At 47.3% G+C, this 26,079-nt stretch overlaps 1 protein-coding gene and 1 pseudogene across 20 annotated transcripts in view; both read left to right on the top strand.

Moving 5' to 3' along the window:
• The window catches only part of NAP1L4 (nucleosome assembly protein 1 like 4), a 1,123,813-nt gene that overhangs the window by 339,582 nt on the left and 758,152 nt on the right, over positions 1–26,079 (top strand). The window lies entirely within an intron of this gene.
• On the top strand, positions 24,849–24,969 carry LOC144825484 (5S ribosomal RNA; annotated as a pseudogene).

Genomic DNA, 26,079 nt, shown 5'->3' with positions numbered 1-26,079 from the left:
TGAATAATAGAATAATCACTATCCTAGAGTGGAGCGCCGGGGGATGCTTTCAATGTGTATTGCAGGCACTTTCTTGTAAGTTCAGGAGGCCCATCTAGCCTTGAAGGCATCCCATCTCCCGGATCCTGTTGAGTCGTGGAATGAGGAGTGGTGGAGCGAAAGCGGCCCGTGACCAGCTGTTGGGCAGTGGGCATGTAGGAAGGAACGCTGCGAAGGACATGCTCAGTGGCCCCAGTGGGTTATATAGCGGGAGGCCAGAGGTGAGTGGAGGGAGCGCAGAGGGGAGAACAAGGCAGCTACTCCAGCATTATTCCAGCCAGCACACTCAGTGGTAGAGCAGATTCCCCTTTAGGGATGCCCCGGTGGCAGCAGATAGGACCCAGGTGTGTGGGAGGGCTTATGGCACCAACAGTGGTGATCGGTAGTTGTATGTGGGGAAGGCACCCCATGGCAGCGCTGATGCTGTGGGACGTGGCATCAGGTAAGATGAAGCACGGGGGGGAACGAGCTAGGTCTGCCTAGACCACAGTATGTCCCCCCTCCACGGCAATAGGTGGTTTGACACCACGTGCCAACCGTGTGAGCAGGCAAAGTCGGGACAGTGAAGGGGCGACAACATGGAATGCATGGATGTCGTCTGGACAGAGACAGGTGGGCAATGGGTGGGGGGCCATTTCCGTGTCCGGCACCCACCAGTACACGAGAAGGAATCACGTCTAGTACCAGGACAGAGCTGCTGCAACTCCCTATGCATGATCGGGCAGCTGGATACGTCACTATTGCGCAAGTATCGACATGTTGTGCTGTGGAGGACAAAGCCCGACCAGTCCCTGCCAATCAGACTGTCCAAAGGATATGCAGCAAAAGGGGTAGCCTAGATCGGTATGATCCCCGGACTACCCCAATGAATGCGAGGCCTTATGGGCTATGCTAGCAGCAGTAGGGTGGGACAGAGGCAGTTCGGGCCTCTACATGGTCCCCGTGTTGCCCCCACCTCTGCCAGCACACAGGGGACAGTGGTCTGGAGGCCGCATGTCAAGCGGCCTCCCGTTGCGTCACCAGTGGAGGGACACACCTTAAGCCCGCAACTGTTCTGTGCCGGGGGAGGAGGGGACGTCTATGCCCGACCTACCTCCGGGCCCCCACCCCAGCCGTGCAGGTCCGCGCCTGCAGCAGCACCCCAATGGACTCGCCTCCAATAACCAGGAGAGTGACCGGGTCCAGAAGGCCAGATGGAGAGAGCCCGTGTATGGTCGCGGGCCGCTACAATGAAGGGTGCTAGCAGTCCCAGGCCCAGCCTCGGAGCTCAGGAGGGCAGGGCCCGGCCTAGGCCAGAGCCCCAGGGATCACGACATCATGACGCTCAGCTTGAGTCCCCACGGTACAAGTCCAAGGGCGGCGCGATCCACCATCCAGTGGTGGACCCCAGCCATTCGTCTGTGTAGCACCGCTGATATGAGGGTGCCCCGCAGATGCATGGCTCAGGAACACGGGGCACCCAGCACCGCCCGCAGCCTCCAACTCGCAAGGACCGGGGAGGAGATTGAAGGCGAGGCCGGTCCCGGCTTCCGCAACAGGCCGGGAAGCATCCCCCACAGGCAGCCTCCCAGGGGGACGGGGCTAGAGGTCATCTGGCCAGCACGCTCAGGGTGGTATCCGCAATGGTAGATGGGCTGTCGGATGCCTGGATTGTGTAGATGGATCAGGATAATTAGGGGAAGGGATGCAGAATGGGCTTAGAACACTTCCGCCATTTTAGGCAGACTGCCACGCCCCCCCATCTTTTGGGTAAACTTTGTGACTTTAAATGTATGAAATTTTTGGGAATTTCTTTTTTTATAAAAAAGAACTATTATTTGGATGTTCACAATGTTCAACTGGATAGTGGTGTATTCTTTTGTATAACAATACAATACATTTTTTTATTTTGGTATCTTCTCTTTCGTCATGGCCACACAGAGTTTCAGTATTTGTACACTGCATGCGTTTTGGCCATCTGGCTCTAAGCCCTCTTTAAAGTGGATGGAATGAAAAGAATACTTTCCAAATTATATAGCAGCCATAGATGACTCTTGAAAGATGTCAGTAGTACTAAAGAAAATAATTCTACTACCTTCATTGGGGTCATAGGGATTGATGTTGAAAGTTTCTGTTGTGGGTCACACAAATGTTTTTAGGCGACATTGGAGAATCTTGACATTTACTTTGCTGCTAAGATGTAAATTGAAATAACTAGATACAAGTTATTCCAACGCAAACAAGAAGCGGGAGAATCTGTTGACATCTATGTTGCTGAGCTCAAACAAATTGGCCATGGATTGTAAATTTGTAATTTTACAAGATGATTTAATCAGAGATAAGTTAGTTATGCACCTTAGCAACCACGCTGTTCTGATGGATACTTCTGCCTGTGGATTCCTAACCTTTTGAATACCCCCTGTGCCAGCATTCCGCGGGAAATTCTTTCCTAGCTCTCCGACGTCCACGTCACAATAGACCGGCTCCGCTCATAGCACAGTATGACGTCATCAGAGTCACAAAAGGACCTCGTCGGCGTGCTGACGCCCGTTCCCTTTTTTCCGCGCCGTCGACGCTTAACGGCTTTTCTAGGGGCTCTCCATTTTTAACGAAGAAAACTTTGTATCTCTTAATTGTTTCTGATGGCTACTTCCAGGAAGACCGGATTTAAACCCTGCAGAGAGTGTGGCCGGCATATGTCGATTTTGGGACCCGCATGATGATTGACTTTGGTGCTCATCTTCGGACCATGACGTCGAAGAGTGTCGAAGCTGCAGGAAAATGAATCCCAAGGCTATTAAGGAGCGTGAAGCCAAGCTATTCATGGCCAAAGCCAAAAAGGAGAAGAGAGGTCGAAATAGGGCAAAATCTTCTTCATCCCATACTTCGAAGTCAAAGAACATAAGAAGACTAAGAGAAGACATGGCTCTCGACATCGTTCTTCAAAGGTCAGGGCGTCGAGGTTGAGGTCAAGATCGTAGACTGCGGCTGAGTGGCCTTAAAGAAAGAACTTTGTTTCTCCATCACCATCTCCTCGGGTGACGGCGGTTCCATCTCCGGTTCCGGAGTCGCCGGCTTCAAAGGGCTCTTCGCTGCATGAAGACTCACCAGCTCCAGCGATATCTCTGGCGCCGAGAGAGATTTCTCCAGGTCGGGTGGCTTCACCAGTGTGGGCGCCGTCCCCGCAGCCTCCGATTCGACCCCAGGCGACTCCTCTTCAGGAAGGTACGGATCCATTTCCTGGTTTACCTGCTCCTGGGCCAGATTCTTCACATTTTCGTAATCCGATGTTTGGCATGTTTGCCAGGACCTCTGCTCCATCTGGTGTGCCTTCGATCTCGTGGTCCTTTGTTCTTTAACCTGGGTGTTCCTCAATTCTATCCCCAGGCACCCTTTATGCCATTCTTGCCGTCTACTCCGGCTTGGCATTTTCCGGCACCGAGGTCCTCTAGTCCGGCTCCTCTGACTCCTTCGGCTGCTGAGTCAGCGCCGCCTCGAGTTCGGTCGACGTCAAGGTTCGAAGTAGAGGCTCCTCCATTGATGCCGTTGATGTCTTTGCCGGCGCCACGTGTGGCTCCGCCGAAGCGGATTCCAAAACAAAGCTCTAGGAGAGAGGCGCAGAGTCTCCTTGAAAAGGAGGAATATGCTCAGAATCAGGAGGAAGGAGAAATTGTTGACTATGGATGAGTTTGAAGGTCTTCACGAGGGTAGTGGCCTTAATACTTCTCCTGAGTATAATCTTCCATCTTCTAATGCAGGGGTTGTACAAGACCATGCTCCTTATCATGTGGTCATTAGAAAGGCGGCTGATTTACTTGGTCTTCAGCTTCCCTCGGCTGAGGTGAAGTCTAATATTCTTACAGAAGTTCTGAATACAACTTCTTCAACTTCTGAACCTTTGCTTCCCTTTACGGATGCTTTGAAGGAACCAATCCCGGAGGTGTGGCAAAGCCTTTATCTGCTCCTGTGGTTTCTCGTTCCATCTCAAGAAGGTACAGGCCTGCTCCAGGAGATCCGGCTTTCTTACCACATCCTACGCCGGAAAGTTTGGTTGTCCAGGCTTCTTGTTCGAAGCAGTCCTGTGGTTCTTTCCCTACCAGTCTTGGTGATAGGGATTCTAAATGGATGGAGCAAGCGGCAAAGAAAGTGTTCTCTTCTGCAAGTATGGCTCTTAAATCCACTAATGCAACTTGCCTTCTTGGGAGATATATCCATGCTTTGATGGACTCAGTTGTGCAACTAGCTCCAAAGTTGCCTGAAGAAGATTGTGCTAATTTCTTAGAAGTCCTTTCTGATTCGCAGGCTGCGGCACATCAGGTGATTCAGTCGGGCATGGACACTGCTGACTCTGTAGCTCATGTGATGGGGTCTTCTGTGGCTGCAAGGAAACAGGCATGACTTTGATCATCTGGTTTCTCTTCTGATGTTCAGACGACTTTGCTGGATTTGCCCTTTGATGATTCAAAACTCTTTGGTTCAAAGGCAGACTCCGCCTTAGAGCGTTATAAAGACAGCAGGGCTACTGCAAGGTCTCTGGGTCTCCAGGTGCAATCTAGAGAATACGGCTACAAGAGGTATCGTGGATTTGGGAGATCTGCTTCCTTTTATGGCCGCCAACAATCTCAACAGAGTCAGCAACAGCAGAATCCTGTGTACAAGTCGTACAGAGGGAAAAATAAAAGAGGCCTCAGGGGAGAAGCTCAACAACAATCCTCCTCCTCGTCCTCCCCTCCCGCCACTGTTGATTCAACAGGAAAGCAGTTCTAGATCCCCCATCTTAAGCTATGTTTGTCCGGTTGGAGGTCGGGTGTTCCACTTTCTACAAGATTGGAGACTGATCACGTCCGATCGTTGGGTCTTGAATCTTTTAGAGAAGGGGTACGCCCTTCACTTTTTGTAGTTTCCTCCTCCTTACCCTCCTCGCCAGGGTTGGTGCTCAGAGGACCACTTACTGCTTTTACAGCAGGAGGCTCTTACTTTGCTTCAGAAAGGTGTGATAGAGGTGGTTCCGGAGCAGGAAAGGGGTCAGGGGTGCTACTCCGGTATTTCCTGATCCCCAAAAAGGATGGTTGCTTAAGATCACTCTTGGACCTCAGGATTTTTAACCTTCACCTCCGGCAGGAGAAGTTCAAAATGTTGACCTTGGCTCAGGTTCTTCTTGCGCTGCAACAGGAAGACTGGATGATGTCCATCGATTTACAGGATGCGTATTTTCATATTCCCATCCTGCAGTCGCATCGGAAGTATCTATGGTTCACGGTAGGGTCGCAACATTATCAGTTTGCGGTTCTTCCGTTGGGTCTTACATCCGCACCTCGAGTCTTTACAAAGGTGATAGCGGTGGTAGCGGCTCCTCTCAGGTGGTATGGGGTTCCTGTTATCGCCTACCTGGACGACTGGTTGCTCAAAGTGGAGTCTCCAGAGTTGGTTTTGCGCCACTTGCAGGTAACAGCTCATCTGTTGTTCAAATTAGGTTTCTCGATAAATGTACCCAAATCTCACCTGTTGCCTTCTCAGCGCAGCCTGTTCTTAAGGGCAATATTGGACACTTCTGTCGAGCTTTTCCTCCTCTGCAGAGGATTCTCGTCATTCAGGAAATGATCCCTTTATTTCACGATGGAGTGGCTGTACCAGTTCTGAAAGGTCTTCGCCTGCTCGGTCTGTTCGCTTCCTGCATTCTGTTGGGTCAACCATGCACGCTGGCACATGAGGGCACTCCAGTGGTGCTTCCGCAGGCAGTGGTATCAACACAACGGAGATCTCAGGGAGTCAATCAGAATCTCCAGAGAAGCTGCAGCAGAGCTGACTTGGTTGAGTGTGCAGGGCAGCCCTTTCAGAGACCTCCGCCGGTGGCCACAGTAATCTCAGATGCCTCCCTTCCAGGGTGGGGTGCTCATCTGTGGGATCTGGAGGTTAAAGGTCTTTGGTCTAAAGAGGAAAGGTTGCTTCGCATCAGCCTTCTGAAATTGCGGGCGATACGTTTGGCACTAAAGGCCTTCCTTCCTTCCCTTCGCGGTCAGTCGGTTCAGGTCCTGGCGGACAACACTACCACGATGTGGTACATCAACAAACAGAGAGGTGTAGGGTCGTTTTGTCTCTGTCGAGAGGCTCTGCGACTCTGGTCCTGGGTTCAGGGCCATCGGATTTGTGTGTTTGCAAATCGTCTGGCCGGTGTGCTAAATGTTCGTGCGGACAGTCTCAGTCTGCGTTACTCGGCCGATCACGAGTGGCGCCCTCATCCGGAGGTGGTCCATCACATCTTTCAGATGCGGGGGGGTCTCCTCAGTTGGACCTGTTTACCCCTCACGAGAATGCGCACTGTCTGCTACTCTGCAGTCTCCAGTATCCGATGCAGGGAGCGTTGGAGGACGCGTTTCAGATAGATTGGAGCTCACAACTCCTTTACGCGTTTCCTCCCATACCCTTGATTCCTCGGGTTCTGAGGAAGATTCGCCAAGACCGGGCCCAAGTTATATTGATCGCACCAGATTTGCCAAGAAGGGTGTGGTACACAGATCTACTTCACCTCTCATCGTACCCACCGCTCCATCTCCCTCTCAGGGCAGACCTCCTCTCACAGTCGCAGGGGCAGGTTCTACACCTCCACCTCCAGAGCTTGCACCTTCATGCCTGGAGATTGAACGGGGCAACTTGTGTTCCTTCTCTCTCCCACCGGATATAGTGGATGTTATTTTATCGTCCAGGCGACACTCCACTAAGTCTGTTTACTCGTCCAGATGGTCCAGATTTGTTAAGTGGTGTGGAGAGAGAGACATTGATCCTCTAAAGGCCCGTTTGTCTAATATTTTGGAGTTTTCACTTTCTTTGTCACAGCAAGGTTGTGCTGTAGCTACTGTCAAAGGCTATTAGTCTGCTTTGTTGGCCTTTCTATGTTTGCCGGACCAGCCTTTTTTATTTAAGTCCCCCATTGTCATGAGGTTGTCATAAATTCCCTCCCACACCTTTCATTATGCCTCAGTGGGATTTGAATCTAGTTCTTACTTTTTTAACTGGTTCTCCATTTAAGCCTTTTCATTCTTGCCCGTTGAGGCTTCTTTCTTTTAAAACAGTTTTCTTGATTGCCATTACTTCAGCTATGAGGGTAAGTGAGCTTCAGGCTCCTAGTTCAAAACCTCCTTTCCTGACCATTCATGCAGATACGTTAGTTCTAAGGACAAGGGCTGCTTTCCTTCCCAAGGTTGTTACCTCGTTTCATATGGGACAGTCCATTACTTTACCCTCCTTCTATCCTCCCCCTTCCAAGAGAGACTGCATCGTTTGGACCCTAAAAGAGCTGTCCGCTTTTATTTGGATCGGACACGAGATCTGAGGCTGGACGATCAGCTCTTCGTGTGCTATGATGGGAAAATGAAAGGCAAGGCTGTGCACAAGAGGACTCTTTCCAGGTGGATTATCTTGTGCATCAAGATTTGCTACGCCCTGGCCAAGGAGGACCCTCCTGAAGGTATCAGAGCTCATTTCACCAGAGCTAAGTCTACTTCTTCGGCTTTGGCTAGAGGTGTTCCTGTTCTTGATATCTGTAAAGCAGCAACTTGGGCCTCCCTCCACACCTCTGCAAAGCATTATTGCTTGGACTCTGAGGTTTGGAGGGATGGCCATTTTGCTCGTTCTGTTTTGCAAGATTTTTTGGTCTAGTCAGGTGGACATCCTCCTCCGGGAATGGTACGGCTTAGGAAGTCTATTCAAAAGGTGAGGAATCCACAGACAGAAATTGTATTCACCAGAAAAAGCGTTACCGAAGGTAAGGAACTTGTTCTTCAGTAACGTTTGTGGGTGAACGGTGATTCACCACTAGAGGATGTTATTAATATTGTGAGCAAAAATTAGATTTCTGGCAGATGATTGTCTAAAGACAAAGGAGCAGAAGCCATATGAAGGGTCGTGAGTAAACCTGCAATTAAACCTATGAATAGACCAATCAAACTTTTCGAACAAAGATAAGGGTGGTAGTAATAAATGTTACAGGTGCGATAGTAAAGGCCATTTAGCCTTTAGTAGGAACTGTCCAGCACTGAAACAAAAATGCAGTCATTGTGAAATAATGGGGCATTTCACCAAAGTTTGCAGAAAGAAAATAAATAACGTTAAATGCATTCTAGAGGATATCAGGTGTGATGAAGATGATGATGAGTGTGGGTTTAGCGCTGCGAAGATTGACAGCGTTAGGAATTCAACGAGTACGTTGATTTTAAATATTTTAAAAAAGCAAACCTGTAGGTTGGATGAGTATTGGTGGGGCGGAAATTAAGATTGTTGCAGATTCTGCATCACCATATACCATCGTAAATGAAGAACTTCAAATGAAGAAATTTGTAGGGAAAAATAAAATTGCCAGTGATTTGTGTGAACCAGACATCTAACCCCAAGGATATAGCGGGGGAAGCAATTAAATGTTAGGTTACAGGTGACTAACTTTCAGATTTAAAGGCAGATACACAAGAGCCAAAATGTATGTAGCAAAAATGGGTCACCCGGTTCTTGGGTGGTTGATCAAGGGAAATTACACATCATTCTTGATCCTAGTAGAATGGATCAAGTCAGAGTAGTGGACGAAGGATCTAAGGTTGCCAAGGAAATGTTATGCAAATTTCCCACAGTTTTAAATATAACCTTAGGTAACCTGAAGGGATTCGAACATCGCATTATCTTAAAAACCAATGCCATTCCAAAAGTACACAAAACCAGGAACATTCCTATCACCATAAGAGAAGAAGTATCAAAAGAACTGGGAAAATTGGTCGCAACTGGCGTAATAGAACCTATTGAGTCTGCTATATGGATTTCTCCATTAGTTGTGGCCAGGCCATTTATGTGTGGTTCTGTGCCATGTAAATGACAATATTGTGATCAACCGAGTTCCACTGCCTAAAATCAAAAGAATGGTCATATGTCATAAGGGAGCTAAGGTATTCCCCGTCATTGACTTGTCGGCCGCATACCATAGGGATTTCTTTGACTGACTCCTGACCCTAAGAAGTATGTGGCATTCATTACACCCTTTGGGTGTTTTCAATTTAAAAGGATGCCTTTCAGCCTTGCATCCACTGTTTTTCAGAGACTTATGTTCAGTCTTTTTGGAAAAGACCAGGCATCTAGTTATTCAGGATGACCTATTAATCTTTGCCGGAGACCGCGGCATTCATGACTCAAAGCTGCGGAAAGTGTTGAAAATTTTAGCAGAGAATGGTCTAACAGTGGAATTCTCAAAATGCAAATTTGTGGCGGAAAAAGTGACATATTTGGGGCATGAAATTGGAGTTGAGGGTGTTAGACCTAACAATTCTCTCATTATACAATAAATGATACCTCGGTTCCTAGGAACAAGGAAGAAATAGGATCCTTTTTGGGGTTGGTAGGATACTGCTCCAAGTTTATTCCAAAGTTTGCGAGAAAAAGTTTTCATTTGCGACAACTTCTGAAAAATAAGTCAAAATTTTACTGGACTGTGAATTGTCAAAATGAGTTCAATCTGTTTACATCAGTACTCGTCAAAATTCCAGCTTTGGATTGCTTTGATTCCAATTTGAATTGTTGTATCACCACCGGTGCCACTGGCAAAGGACTGGGTGTGGTTTGAATCCAGGATAGGGATGTTAAAGAGGTTATAATCTCATTTGCATCTAGAGCCCACTTGCCTACTGAAGAAAGGTACCGGATTATTGAAAGAGAGGCTTTAGCATGGGCCTTGGACCATGTCAGGACTTTTGTATGGGACGAATCTGTTACCATTTCATGTGAGCATAAAACTCTGGTGAAATTATGATCAACTGTTGGAACAGTCAGTGCATCAGCAAGAATTGCCAGACTATCAATGAGAATGCAGGATTACATTCACAAACTTGTGTATTTACCTGGTAAAGACATTGTGGTAGCTGACTGCTTATCTAGAATGCCCACCAAGTTGGCAGAATGTGAAGATGAGGTTTGGAATAGTTTTCAAATAGCATTTGTGCATGGTGATGATAGCAATGCTGTACGCAAGGATGAGTGGCTAGTAGAGTATGAGAAAGATGGAGTGCTAATACAAGTTAAGGAATTTCTTCAAGGAAATTGGCCTAACAAGAGCAACTTACCAGTGGAGGTCAAACCATTTTGGGAGGTTAGGTCACAACTTACAGTAGATAACGGCACCATTTTGAGGGGAGAGACAATTATTCGTCCAAAAGGACTACAGAAATGGATAATGGTGTTCTCATGAAGGTCATTTTGGCATTGTACGGACTAAAAGTCTAATCAGGTATTTGTTTTGGTGGCGGAGTGTGGTTGCAGAAGTGGAAAGGTTTGTGAGAGGATGTTTTAGTTGTGCTGGTGCGGATAAAACATGCAAACTTTGAGGCCACCCACAAATGACATATTTTTTTCCAAAACAGCCTTAGGAAATGGTAGCGATTGATTTTGTAGGCATGTGGGTGAAGAACAGAAATGTATTATTGTGCTTTTTGATCTATTTTCAAGGTGGCCAGTGGTTGAAGTTGTTAAGGCTGACACTGTTTCGTATTGGAATTTCTGGGTAAAGTTTTTGTATCTGAGGGACTACCTAAGTCAGTGTTAAGCGAAAAGGTGCAATTTCTTTCCAATGCGCACAAGGAATACATTAAAAAAAAAAGTTGGTGTGCAACACAAAACTGATTCACTTTACAACCCATGTGGAAATGGTATGATTGAAAGATTCAACCGGGTTATGAAGGGGATTATTCAATCTGCAGTAGCAATAATATGGATTGGGAGTTTCAATTACACAAGGCGGTTTGGACATACAGAGAAACAAAAAATTAAGTTAACAGGGTTGTCACCATTTGGGGTTATGAGGGGCCGCAAACCCAAGTCTAAGTTCAATCCCAAGTGGTTACATCATGCTGGTGTTGAACAATGGTCTCTTGAAATGGTGCAAAGCAGGATGGGGTACATTATTCTAAAATGAAAATGCACTATGATGGTAAACCTGGGGATCGGCCAGAGGAGATCACCATTGGTGACTGGATCTCGTAAAGAAACCTTCTAAAGTTAGGAAAGGTCAAACTCAGGTTTGTGAGCCGGAATAAGTGATTGAAGTGTTGAACAATGCTGTCAGAGTTAGTAGCAGAAAAGTAGGGGGTTTGAAAAACATGGCACTTAGTCCTGAGGGAATATTTGAGAGAAATTAGTACAACCACCCTGAGCAAGATTTTCAGTGGTTAGAATTAGAGACAATAGATAAGATAACAGAGATTTGTTAAATGATTCAAGTTTAAGTATAATAAGAGACGGCGATGGTGATGTGAATGTTGATGAATACTGTGGTGTGCCCAACCAGGTTGTAGGGAGTGGTGATGTTGAAGAAGTAAAGTGTGTGTGTTGACATGGAAGAGAAAGACACAGAAGTGAATGAGAGAAATGGGGGAAAGTGAAGGGCAGAGAGTAAAGAAAGCCCCTCAAGTGGTTGAAGGATTTTGGGTGTGGTGAAACGCCATTTCTTGATAAAGAATAATATACTATAGAGTGGGGAAGTAATTAAAGATGTTAGTATAAGAGTGATCTATTTGTTCGAGGCATGTGGGCTGCTGAATTCATGTCTTGTGCATAGATCGCCGCCTAGTGTTGGGTCCGGATGATTGCACTTTGTTGTCCTGGAAGAGTCTTCGAAGTATCACGAGATAGGTGACTCCTCCCCTGGACCACAGTGCGAATGGGCATCTTCTCAATCCTCAGATAGTTTTTTTCCACCATTGGGTTCGTATGTTATTCCTCTACTCCAACTTCGGAAACCGAAACTAACTACTTTTTAAGGCCAAAAGGCCTTCGACTTCGAAGGTATTGTTCTCGTTCGGTACTTCTTGACTCGACCAACCTCTCCATCTTGATCCGGTCGTCGACGCGGGCCGTTGGGCCTTTTCGACGCCACGTGGGTCTGCTGTTGATGGAAAGGAGCCCGTTCAAAAGGTGCCCACAATGCCACTCCAAATTCCTGCATACTGACAAACACACAGTATGCAACAAGTGCTTATCACCGGAGCACAACGAACAAAACTGCCCAGCGTGTGCCCAATTCCGTTCGAAGAAGACCATCCGGATTCGACGGGCCGCTAGGCAAGAGATGCAGCGGTCGGCACCGGAACCGGAGAACATCTTCGATGATGAACTCGACCTCCCAGAAGCGGACCTAGAGATCGTTACCGCCGAGGACCAGTCTGACTCCGACGACGAGATCCCACCGGGGCAAATCGTGAGTGCACAGCCCCCAACGCCGCTTATCCCGAAACCGAAGGCTCCGGCCGAGGCATCGCCTAAGGGCCTTAGCCGAGGTCCAAATCCAAGCCTTCCGAAAGCCCAGGACCAAGTAAACTTCCCCCCAAGAAGGTTGTCTAACCCAAAAGGGTTGTCGAACCGAAGGTCGCCGACCCAAAAAATGCCGTTGAGCCGAAAGTCGTCGAGCCAAAGGTCGTCGAACAAAATAAGGTCGACCAGCCAAAGGGCGTCGAACCGAAGAAAGGGGTTGAACCAAAACAGGTCGTCCACCCCAAAAAGGTGATCGAACCAAAAACTATCGATCCAAAGAAAAGCCTCGACCCTAAACAGGTCATCGACCCGAAAACAGCACCCAATCCTAAAAAGAGTGCAACTAAACCAAGGACAGTCAAACCGAAAAGAGGCATCGACTCGACCAAAGACACTGACCCTAAAAAAGACGTCGAGCCTAAAAAGAGGATCGATCCGAAAAAGGTCGTCGACCCATATAAAGTCGCTGAACCAAAAAAGACTGCCAAACCTACAAAAGACGTCGAACCAAAAAAGGTTACCGACCCCAAACCGACGGTCGAGCCGAAAAAGACTCCAGAACCAAAGGCCCTCAAGCCAAAAGGTCACAAGCAAGTCAGTAAGCCAAAAATATCGGCGCCAAGGACAGTGGAAAAAGAACTCTTCCACCCTGATCCAGAATCGGAGGAACAATCAAAACTGTACATAAATCCTGAAACCGGCAAAGTAACCATCTATTACTGGAAAAAGAGACCATTGGACACACACTACTTGCCCTGTACCACCAAAGAAAAAGGACTTCGGGACATCTCCCTCTAGGCCTTTTACTCCTCCTCCTTTCTATCCTAACATGCCTTTTGTGCCCTATGATGAGGATAACATGGGGGAAGATCCTCAGGAAGATTTTAATGACCCAGAGGATCCACAGCCTCAGGATGACACATGGGATGATCAAAATGATCTATATGACACACAACCCATCCCTGACACCTCCCCATACCCTACTAAGCCGTCGCCTACTGGCGACGCCATTATGTTTAACCAACTGCTAGATAGGGCAGCAAAATACCACAAGGTCGACATGCACACTGACCCAATAGAAGATGATTTTCTATTTGACACTTTCCAACCTCCGAGAAAAATGTCAGGATTTTTCCTATGCTAAAAGGGGTACTAAAACACGCGCCAGACATATTCAAGGATCCAGCCAGGGCACGGGTGCTCAATCCCAGGGTTGAGAAAAAATATAAGGCGGCCCCTACAGACCCTACTTTCTTTAAATCACAATTGCCTTTAGACTCGCTGGTATAAGCAAACGCTCGCAAAAGAGCCAACTCGCAAACGACAGGAGACGCTCTACCTCCTGACAAAGAGTCTAAAATATTGGAGGCCTCAGGCAAAAGAGTGGCCTCACAAGCTGCTAATTCATGGAGGATCGCAAACACACAGGTTCTCCTAGCTCGCTATGATATGGCGCACTACGACCAGCTTGAAAGTTTGCTGCAACACCTGCCAGAAACTTTCAAAGCTCAAGCTAGCGACCTCATACAGGAAGGCATGTTTATAACTAATGCTTCCATTAAATGTGCACTTGACGCAGCCGACACAGCAGCCACGTCAGTTAACTCTAGTGTGTTACTACGCAGACACGCGTGGCTACGCATCTCTGGTTTTAAAAACGAGGTGCAATCCATCATCCTTAACCAACCAGTTAATCAAGACTTCCTGTTTGGTCCGGCAGTAGATACCATTTTAGACAAAACGAAGAAAGATACTGAAACTGCAAAATCTATGGGCGCGCTGCAGTTTTAACAACATAGCGGTACCTTTTGTCGGTCCTCCTACAGAGGCGCCACAAGAGGCAACACTTCACAGACTTCCTCTACATACAAAAGCAACACTCAAAGCTCCTTCAATAAGGGCTCCAACAGGGGAGGTAACAGGGGCAATAACAACAAGGGCAGAGGACGTGGCGGCAATAACACCAGAGCCTCCACTGCCACCAAACAGTGACTTCATCACACTACCTCCAGACCATTTAACACCAGTCGGAGGCAGAGTCAATCAGTTCCTACCAGTCTGGAATGCAATTACCACAGACAGGTGGGTGAGACAAATTATCCAGTATGGTTATTGCCTGGAACTCACTTCTACTCCACCCAACATACCTCCCAGACAACGTCCTATGTCCAAAGAACATATCGCCCTGCTACAACAAGAGGTCAAGTCCATGCTAGAAAAGGGAGCCATAGAACCAGTACCTTTTCAACACCAAGGAACAGGAGTATACTCACTATACTTCCTTATTCCCAAAAAGGACGGCTCCCTCAGACCAATATTAGACCTCAGACCTCTAAATCAATACATACTCTCAGAGCACTTCCATATGATCACTCTGCAACAAGTACTCCCATTACTCCAGCAAGGCGACTTCCTAGCAACATTAGACCTCAAGGACGCATATTTTCACATACCTATACATCCAGCTCACAGGAAATACCTCAGGTTCACAATAGAAGGTCAACATTATCAGTTCAAGGTTCTCCCCTTCGTGGCAACCACAGCCCCAAGAGTGTTCACAAAATGTTTAGCAGTAGTAGCTGCACACCTCAGACGGCAACACATCCACGTGTTTCCATACTTGGACGATTGGCTTATAAAAGCAAACTCGTACGCGCAGTGTGCAAGCCATCCATCTCAAACACTCCAGCTGCTACACAGCCTGGGTTTTTCAATGAACTACCCGAAATCACATCTACAACCCTCCCATATACAAGAATATCTGGGGGCTACAATAAATACCTCTCTAGCGAAGGCATATCCAAATCAATCAAGGATAGCCAACATCCAGACTCTCATTCAGAAATTCCAGCTCAACACTCTTTGCCAGCTCGAGTATTCATGCAACTAATAGGCATGATGGCCTCCTGTATATTCATAGTCCCCCATGCCCGACTTCAAATGCGTCCGCTATAGGAATGCCTAGCACAGCAGTGGAACCAAGCTCAAGGACAATTAAAAGACCTAGTGTTGGTGGACAGTCGCACTCACAACTCTCTGCAGTGGTGGAACCCACAAAACCTTTCCAAGGGGCGACTGTTCCAAGAGCCGGTTCCACAAGTAGTACTAACAGCGGACGCATCACTGACAGGTTGGGGAGCCCATTTACTACAGTACACAGTCCAAGGGCTCTGGACAATCAAACAGAGGAGACTGCATATCAACCAATTAGAGTTGCTAGCAATATTTCTGGCACTAAAAGCATTCCAAAACTACCTGTGCAACAAGGCTGTGTTGATCCGGACGGACAACATGACAGCCATGTACTACATTCAGAAACAAGGTGGGACACACTCTCCACAACTGTCCCACTTAGCACAGAACATATGGAAATGGGCAATTCCCCAAAACATTTTTCTCCTAGCAGAACACCTGCCAGGAAAAGACAATCAAGTAGCGTATCTGCTAAGCAGACACAGTCAACAGCTACACGAATGGGAGATACACCCTCAGGTTCTACAACCATTCTTCAAAAAATGGGGGCAACCAGAGATAGATCTGTTTGCCACAAACGAAAACTCAAAATGCCAGTACTTTGCCGCCAGGTTCCCATATCCACAGTCACAGGGCAATGCGATATGGATGAACTGGTCAGGCAGATTTGCGTACGCTTTTCCACCAGCTCCACTGATTCCGCTTCTGGCACGCACACTACGTCCGCAGTCACTCACAATGATCCTGGTTGCTCCCACATGGGCGAGACAACCATGGTACACAACGTTCCTGGAACTCTCGGTAGTCCCCCACCAAAGACTGCGCCTCGCGCCCCATCTTTTAACTCAGAACCATGGAGAAATCAGGCACCCAGATCCCAATCAGATGAACCTAGCGATCTGGCTCCTGAGGTCTTGGAGTTTGGATACCTTAACTTACCTCCTGATTGCATGAACATTATCAAGGAGGCAAGACGGCCAACTACTAGAGCATGCTATGCAGCTAAATGGAAAAGATTTGTAATTTACTGCAACAATAACCAAATCAATCCATTAGATGCTTCCATCCAAAACATTATCTGTTACCTCTTGCACCTTCAAAGATGCAATCTAGCATACTCTTCTTTAAAACTACATCTTGCTGCTATTGCAGCATATCTCCAGAACAGACAACATCTGTCTCTGTTTAGGGTACCACCAATCAAAGCTTTTATGGAAGGTCTTAAAAGGATAATCCCTCCAAAGCACCTACCTTCACCAGTCTGGAACTTAAATATAGTACTTACCAGACTTATGGGACCTCCTTTCGAACCACTCCACTCATGTGAATTACAATTTCTAACATGTAAGGTGGAATTTTCTGATTGCCATTACATCCCTCAGGCGAGTAAGTGAGCTACAGGCACTAACCATCCAAGAGCCTTTTATGCAAATACATGCAAATAAGGTCGTACTTCGGACTAACCCTAAGTTCATGCCAAAAGTCATATGCACTTTCCATATCAACCAATCCATAGAATTGCCAGTCTTCTTTCAAAACCCACAGTCAGTGGTTGAAAGAGCCCTACACAGACTAGATGTAAAGAGAGATCTGCTATATTATGCGGACAGGACTAAATCATTTTGTAAAACAAAGCCACTGTTTGTTGCTTTTTCGCCACAACATAAAGGTAATCCCATCTCAAAGTCAGGAATAGCCAGATGGATAGTTAAGTGCATCCAAATATTATTATTATTATTATTATTATTAACAATTTTATAACGCGCTCCATTACTGGGGAGTATCCTGGCGCGAAAAGAGGGAAAAAAGAAACAGACAGCAGAACACAGAGAAAGAAAAAACACATCAGATTGTACTCTTGAAGAGGTGAGTTTTCAAGTGTTTTTTGAATGCAGCCACTGTTGGCATGGAATGCAGATGGAAAGGGAGAGCGTTCCAGGCCCGGGCCACAATCACAGAAATCGACTGGCCACCAAGTCTGGCACGTTTAAAGCGTGGAAGGGACAATTTAAACAGAGTGGAAGATCTCAGGGTACGTGCAGGGACATAGCTGATAAATCTCTTTCTCAGATAGAGGGGACCTTGATCATGGGTTGCCCGAAATGCCAGCACCAGAGATTTAAACACAATGCGCTGTCTAACAGGAAGCCAATGGAGCGTGCGCATCTCCGCGCGAACGCTCTTCCATCTAGGTATGTTAAATAATAGACGGACGGCCGCATTCTGAATAATTTGCAGGCGTTGCACCAGATAGGCAGGAATGCCACTAAACAGTGCATTGGCATAATCCAACCTAGCCAATATGAGCGCCCGAGCAACCGACTCCCTCGCATCCCTGGGAAGCAGGGGGAAGAATTTGCGAAGCATTCTCAAGGTGGCGAAGCAGGTGCCTGTAAGCTTCTTAATATGATGCTCAAATTTAAGGTCCTCCGCGAACCAGATGCCAAGATTTTTGGCAGGTCTCCCCATCTCCTTAGGGCCAGGAATGTTAGAAGGCCACAGTGAGCTCCTGAACGAGAGGGGAAAAGAGCCATAAAAGAGCACCTCTGATTTGTCCTCATTACACTTCAGCTGGGCCTGCGTTAACCAGCGAAATACAGAGGACAAACACAAGTGGACCGTAGATGTATCCAGATCGGCATCAGGCCAGGTGAACAGCAGTTGGGTATCGTCAGCATACCCTATGATCTTAGCCCCAAACTGTTCCGCTAGATAAACCAGGGGAATGATGTAAATATTGAACAGTAAGGGGCTAAGAGTTGACCCCTGCGGGACACCTGTGAGCAGAGGTTTAGGCTCAGAGGCATGGGGAGGCAGCCAGACCTGCTGGGTCCTATCAGATAAAAAAGAGGACAGCCAATCTAGGACTACACCCCCAATGCCTATAGCCGCCAGCCGGCCGAGGAGGAGCTCATGAGGGACAGTATCGAACGCGGCAGAGAGGTCCAATAAAATTAGGACCGCTCTGCCACCTCCGTCTAAACAGTCCCGGATAGCCTCGGTCATCTCCACCAGGGCCGTCTCGGTGCTGTAAGCAGCCCTGAAGCCCGATTGGGCGGGATGGAGGGTGTTAGAGGTTTCAACAAAGCTCTCCAATTGTTGAAGTACTACCTTCTCACAAATTTTAGTAAGTGCCGGTAAAAGGGAAATCGGGCGATAATTCCCAGGAGTCGCCACGTCCAGTCCAGGTTTCTTTAAGAGTGGCAGAAGTTTGGCCCGTTTCCAGACAGGAGGAACCTTGCCCGCAACCAGGGAGAGGTTCACTATCTGCGTGGTCTCAGCACAGACTATATCTGCCACTTCCGAAAGCACCCGGGCCGGACACGGGTCAGATGGAGAGCCAGATTTTAGGGACTGAAGGAGGGGGAGAACAGCATCCTCCGCAATCTGCACAAAATTAGTAAGTTGCTGTCCCGAGCATGGGCAGAAAGAGGGGTGCGGGGCATCTGTGGAGCTGTCACTGGGAAGAGCAGCTAGCAGGTCCTGCTGGATCCTTGCTATTTTGGTAGAAAAAAAATTTGACAGCTCTTCGCACCATTGCGCCGAGGGCAAAAGGGAAACAGCCTCAGCGACAGGTGCGACAAAGCTTTTAACAATGGCAAAGATCTCCCTGCCATTGTTATCTGCCTTGGCAATTCGTCCCGCATAATAGTTCCCCTTAGCCACCTTAATTGCTGCATAATAATCTTTTTGGGCAAGCCGTAGGGCGGATTTAGCCTCAGAGCTATATGCACGTCTCCACGCTCTTTCAAGTTTTTTGCACCCCAGCTTCATTTCCCTCAGTTCAGGGGAGAACCAAGGTTGAGAGGGAGCGCGTCTAGCTCTGGCCAGCGTGGTTTGCTTAGTGGAGGCAGCAGCCGCCTGCCGTATCCACTCATTAAACTCGCCAACCGCATCGTCCAAAATTGTCCTAGAATTTGGACGGGTTTTTGACAGAGCCTGTCTGAACACAGGTAGGTTAATTTTTTGGGAATAACATATAAGAGGTGGAGGGCTAGACTCTTCCATCTCCCACATAAATCTAACCAATTCATGGTCAGACCAGGTTGTTTTTTCAGTGACCACAGACTGAATAGGGAAATTGGAGCACACCAGATCAAGCAGATGACCACCCGAATGCGTCGGAGCGGTCACCCATTGCTTAAGCTGAGCGAGCTCGAAAATTTCCCCAAGCCTGCGTGCATCAGGCGAGTCAGGAACATCCATATGAATATTTAGGTCGCCGACCAAAAGAAACTTAGGAAAGCCTAAGGCCCGCGGCACTATATATTCTTCTAGGGAGTCCAGAAAGTGAGTGGCCTGGCCCGGGGGCCTGTAGATCAAGGATCCGCCCAAGGTAAAATGGGGGGAAGTTACAATAGAGAAGTGAAGAACCTCACCCCCTCCACCCACAACCGGAGGCTCAGAGGCAAAACTCCACCCCTCTTTAAAAACAACTGCAAGTCCACCTCCTCTACCTGAAGGACGGTCTACTCTAGCGATCTTAAACCCCCTGGGGACAGCCAATTCCACGCTGGGAGCGGAGGTGCTGGTCATCCACGTCTCCGTGAGGAATAACAACTCCAACTGACCGCCCACCAGAAGTTCAAAGATCTCAGCGGCATGCTTCACCGCAGACCTAGCATTTATCAGACCCGCCCTAATGTTGGTAACCGTGGCGTTACAATTTAAGCGTGGGGGGGGGGATGGTTGAGGAGAGAAACCGCAGGTAGGGCAAATGGCCAGAGCACAGTCAGGACCCGCACGTATACACGGCGAACCCTTGGCGGGGGGTGCAAGTTTCCAGAGATCATGACGCAAGTACTTGCGTGTCTCTAATAAGACCCTCCCCGGGGGTCGCCGAGCAGAATGGCAGGCCCTAGGCCCGTCCGGAGCACGGACGGGCACAGACGGGCCCTCCTTTGGCGCTCCTTCGGCGCGCAGACGGCGCGCCCGCTGCGCGTCCTAGGAGGCATCTTTATTTGACACACAAGCCCCTCCCCGAGCTGGAGCGCTAACTCCGGTCCAGTAGGGGTCCGGGACTACCAAGATGGCGCCCGACCTGTCCCTCCACACAATCGGCACAGACAAGCCGCGGTGGACCGGGGAGCAGGGGGATCAAGCAACAGCAGTTAGGTAAGTTTATAAAAAACAAACAGTTAATATCAGCACTCCACAATTAGTTAATCAATTGGGTCAAGATCGTTTTTAAAAAGATTAAAAAACGACGTTTAAAAGCGCCTGCTGCGTTCGTCCAGTACAGAGAAGGAGGGCAGAAGAGATTTAGCTCGCAGTCTGCACGCCTTGTTTTTTTCCCAAGCGCTGTCACAAGGCGCTGCCACCACCTCGCTCAAACGCCCAGAACTGACTGAGCTGGTCCTATTTGACACACAAGCCCCTCCCCGAGCTGGAGCGCTAACTCCGGTCCAGTAGGGGTCCGGGACTACCAAGATGGCGCCCGACCTGTCCCTCCACACAATCGGCACAGACAAGCCGCGGTGGACCGGGGAGCAGGGGGATCAAGCAACAGCAGTTAGGTAAGTTTATAAAAAACAAACAGTTAATATCAGCACTCCACAATTAGTTAATCAATTGGGTCAAGATCGTTTTTAAAAAGATTAAAAAACGACGTTTAAAAGCGCCTGCTGCGTTCGTCCAGTACAGAGAAGGAGGGCAGAAGAGATTTAGCTCGCAGTCTGCACGCCTTGTTTTTTTTCCCAAGCGCTGTCACAAGGCGCTGCCACCACCTCGCTCAAAATATGTAAGCACACTCTACGGGTAAAATGGGGGCATCCATGGCTTTCCTAGGGAATATTCCCCTTGAAGACATATGTAGAGCAGCTACATGGTCTACCATACATACTTTCACTAAACACTATTGTGTAAATGTGCAGTCAAAGCAGCAAGCTGCGGTAGGCCAAGCTGTACTTAAAACTCTTTTTCAGACTGCTGCAGCTGGTACAGGTAACCACCGCTAGAGGAGATACTGCTATACAGTCTATGCACAAGATATGAATTCAGCAGCCCACATGCCTCGAACGGAATATGCTATTTACCAGTATGCATCTGTTCTAGGCATGCAGGGCTGCTGACAATCATACCGCCCACCCTCCTCCCCGGTGCCTGTTGCAGCTGCAGGATTCTCTTTTGCATGGCCATCTCTTACTTACTATACTCCATCTTTGCCACAATGGCGCAAAACAATCTGAGGATGGAGAAGATGCCCATGCGCACTGTAGTCCAGGGGAGGAGTCACCTATCTCGTGATACTTCGAAGACTCTTCCAGGACAACAAAGTGCAATCATCCGGACCCAACACTAGGCGGAGATCTATGCACAAGATATGAATGTCAGCAGCCCTACATGCCAAGAACAGATGCATACTGGTAAGTAGCATATTCCTTATGCATGTTGTAGTTCTATTAAAGAGGGGTGTGTGTGTTATGTTCTATAGTTATGTGGTGTCTCAAAGGGTTTAGATGGACTATATGGAATATAGAACATTGAGGCAGGAGAATGGCAGAGGTGGACCAGGAGAGAGGATGTGTCAGCCTGCTGGCTTCAGACATTAAAGTTGTGTACTACACCGAAATTGTGTTGGTGTATTTGTGGGTATGCAGTACACACCACTGGCCTACTGCCTTTGTCATAACTTTACATAATGAACCGATCAAGCCTACAGTTGTGGTCATCGGCATATCATTATCTGACAGAGACATCTAGCTGCAGATTCCTTAACTTTTGAATTCTCCCTAGGCGCCAGTCTGGATCCAGACATTTTTCAGCAGTACGTCTGCGTGCCAGGTGACGGCGTCAAACGGCTCCATGATCTCGACTCCAGTCATGACCTCTGTTGAGCCATATCATTTCCCTCCAGCCGCGTTTGTCTGTTTAATCTTTTCCGCGCTGTAACGCAAATCCAGAGAAGCGGTTCCTTGGATCTATTTTCTTTACCTAATTTGTTGTTGGTGGAACAGTGTGCCTTTTCTATTTCTACAAGTTTCAAACCTTGTGGGTCTTGTAGCCGATGCCGGTAATGGACCCGCATACAATTTGTATGTGGAGTTTAGGCAGGCACCACGACGCCAAGGATTGTGGCCACTGCCGGAAGCTTAAATCAAAGTCCCTTAAGTAGCGGCGTTTGAAGTTGATGGCCGCACATGTTTCTCAGTCCTCGTAGGCTTCCCAGCCTCGGCCTTCATCGTCCCAGGAAGAACGTTTGTGGAGGTCAATCTAGGAGCCTAAGCCGTTCTGGAGGGCATCGTTTTCTGTGGAAGCCAAAAGGGAAGGTTAAAGTCGCGGCATTCTCAGACTTCACCTCGCGGGCATCAATGGCTTAGATGAGGGAATATTATGATTCCTTCCATCTTTGGGATCCCCATCTCCCTCTGGATTGCCTTTAGGCTCTTAGGATGTGAGTGGGGCACCGTCAGAGGGTTTGCCCTCGGTGACGGTTGAGCCATTGAAGTCCATGGAGTGATGCCACTCGGCATCGGCTGGCGCCGCTTTGGCGCAGGTCCACAGTCCTTCAGGATCTCTGCCTATGACACCATACTTCAATCAGTCGACTCCGACATGGACATCGGCGTTGAAGTTGTTTCTCCTCCTCAGTGTAGGCATGTACAATGTTGAATGCGGAGTCGACTATTCAAACTAAGGGGAATATACAGGTCTTGATTCCATATCAGGAAGAGGTGGTGGAAAGACAGCCTATTTTGATTGAGGCAGGGCTTTTTCAGCTCATTCCGACATTAATGTGCCTCAGATGGAAGAGAGCTGATTGTCTGTTCTGGAGGAGGCTAGTGGCCAGGATTCTTCACCAGCTTCAGTGTTGCTACAGAAGCAAGTTCCTCCTTTGCAGACATGATATGGAGAGTGGTACAGTTTCAAACCTGTCACTTCCTACGGTGCACAGGTCCACAGACCCTTAGATTGAGGCCCTTTTCTAGGGACAGGCTGGGTAAGAAGCTGTTCTACCGTTTGGAGAGGATTTTTTAGACATTTTATTAGGTACTTGGGCCAGGAGTGAGTTGGGGACCTCAATGGACCGAGATATTGCACATAGACACCTGCCTGCACCTGGAGAACCAGTTTGTCTTTATATACACCCTTCTTCCTGTAGCTTGGTGACTCCGGTTGCGACTTCTTCACGGGATGTAGATTTTGTTAAAAAAAACTCCCGTGGGTAAGGAGTCTAGAAGTTGTGAGGCATGTGGTAAACACATATTTGCTTTGGCAAGCTCGGCCTTGAGATCCATAAATACATTTTGTGTGCTGGGGCAATATTCCCATGCTTTATGGGATTCGCTACAGAATTTGTTACCATCTCTTCCTGATAACCTCAGCTCGGAGATTGGTGATTTGGCTAAAGATGGTCAGCAGGCCGCTAGGCTTACCATAAGATGTGGTATGGACACAATGGACTCTGTGAGTCGAGCAATGGTATTGCCAGTGGCATTAAGGCGTTGGGCTTGGTTGGCAACTTTGGGTATCTTGGAGGCTGTCCAGTCGACTTTGGTCATTTTGCCATTCGATGGTGCCCACCATTTTGGGAGCCTAGCTAGTGCAGCGTTAAGATGCTTCTGTGACAGACAGGGGTCTTCAGAATCATATCTTTTCATTGCCTGTTACTGGGTAATTTGTCTTTATACTTGAGATAAAGACTATTTCTTTATAAGCGAGTAAGCATTGTTAGGGCATTTTGCATGTCCGTTGTTGGTATGACCACTTGGTGTCCTGCGAGAGCAGATGTTTTGTTCTCTGTACCATTTTTTCCTTGTTAAGGATTGGTTTCTATAACCGAGGGATGTTTCCCTTTGTCCCTTGTCCTCTTAGAATGAGCTTTGTGCTCAAGAGGTTATTGTCAAGAGATTTGTCTTCTTGTATTGAAGTTTTTCTGATGCAAGCTTATTTGAAGCAGTTCAGTATGCTAAAATGTGCATGGTTTCGACCTTTCGTTGTCCCTCATAAGGACATATTGGGGTGCCAGTGGTAAGTCTGGTATAGCGGGACGCTCTGGTCTTTGCTCGTAGAGTAATCAGTGTAGTATGTCCTCACTACTTTTGTGGTGTGCTTACTTATTATGGCGCTGATAGATTCAGAGCTTATGCTTTGTATTCTTTAGAATACATGGTCTAGTGGTTCATTCTTCATTTAAGTCCTTTTGGACCATGTGTTTTTTGGGCAGGTTGTTTCTCTTTCTGAGCGGACTGTATATCTACATTCGTATGATATATTACTCACTTTTTGGGAAATTGTGCGAGTAAACTCCGAGTTTATGGTGTATTCTTTGGAAGACACAAGTTAGTGGCCTTCTCTGTGGGATTGGATAGGTAATTAATGTGTTAATTCCTAGAACATGATGGGGGTGAACTCTGTATCTTACGCTGTGTGATAGCTAGTGTCATAAACAATCTGATGGAGAGGTCTAGCTGCAATTTCCTTACCTGTTTTTGGTCATACAGTTTATGGTGGAGTTTTTAGGCTTTATAGGAAGCTCTTCTTGTTATTCTCCCACAATGCTTTTGCATCTGTCTGCAGGTTATATATTACCAGTCTTTTTGGGTATGTGTCTATTTTCTCTGTGTTTTTCAAGTCCTTGGGCCTACGACCATACCACCCTGAAAGCACCTGATCTCGTCTGATCTCAGAAGTTAAGCAGGGTTGGGCTTGGTTAGTACATGGAAGGGAGACCGCCTGGGAATAAGCTTTTCATCTTTAGAAATCATGGCTGTTACTTCTTGAGGTGGATTTGTGATCAAATTGTGGTTTGTATCACAAGCGTTGTTGCATGCGCTTGTTGCGAACATGGATTCATTTTATAATTTTGAGCGAGCCCACAGCTTGGAGTCCTTTTCCGACTTTGACCATGAAACTAAAGGCCATGCAGGTGCAGGCTTTGTAAGATACCTGCGGTCCTGCAGTAAATGTGAGGCAGCGATGCTCTGTGTTGTCAGACCACTCGGAGTCTATTGTGACGCAATTTTATATATATTATGTATATGTCCAGGTGATAAACTTTTGGGAGAAAAAAACACTTTACAACTGGCATAATTAATGGATATCATTATTAAATTCAAACCTATCACTGTCATTTTTGTCTCCTTTCAGTGCATTATGTGACCTTCGAGTTGCCATTTTGTTCGAACAAAATTCTCTATACCATAGAGGTATTGTTCATCTTTCTTTTGGGTTCATTCATCTTGGTATAATGGAATGAGTTCTGAGAGTCCTTCTTTTGGATTTCATCAGGAGAGTTATTTCTCTGATACTTCTTTATTGTTGTGAAGAATGCTGATTACATGACTTTTGTTTTGCACTCTGCTCTTTTGGTCAACAAGTTCTCTTTCCCTTTGGGGATAGAAGATAATGTCTGTAACTGGCAGGTTTTTTCCCCTTTTCCTTCAAGGGCCGATTTTCTGGGGTCTGTTGTTTTTTTTAGTTATATGTTCTGTGACCGTGATCATGGTTTCTATTAAGAGCCAAGTTCTTGTTCCGCTATTCCTACATACATTTGGCCAGTTGTTAGTTATGACCGGCTGGTTCTCTTTGAGAACTTTTTTTTTTTGACAAATCTGTTTTTATTGTTATTTAAGAGTCACTCAGTACATTGTACACTTTCCTCATAAAATTTGATGACAGATATACAGCTTTCATAGGTACATTAGCATATGACATATCATGGAACAAGTATACCAGCTTTGTACTGGGTGATACAACAGATGTTCGTCCAGAGTAACCTGAACCACAGCTCGTCTACCTGCGTGTAGACTCCGAGTCCTTCCAGAGACCGGAGTGTAGGCCGCTCAATGGTCCGTACAGTTCAGGGCTGGC

Source organism: Lissotriton helveticus, chromosome 3_1 (assembly GCF_964261635.1).
Source record: "Lissotriton helveticus chromosome 3_1, aLisHel1.1, whole genome shotgun sequence".
Classification (NCBI taxonomy): Eukaryota; Metazoa; Chordata; class Amphibia; order Caudata; family Salamandridae; genus Lissotriton; species Lissotriton helveticus.
This window is presented reverse-complemented; position numbering and strand designations above follow the sequence as displayed.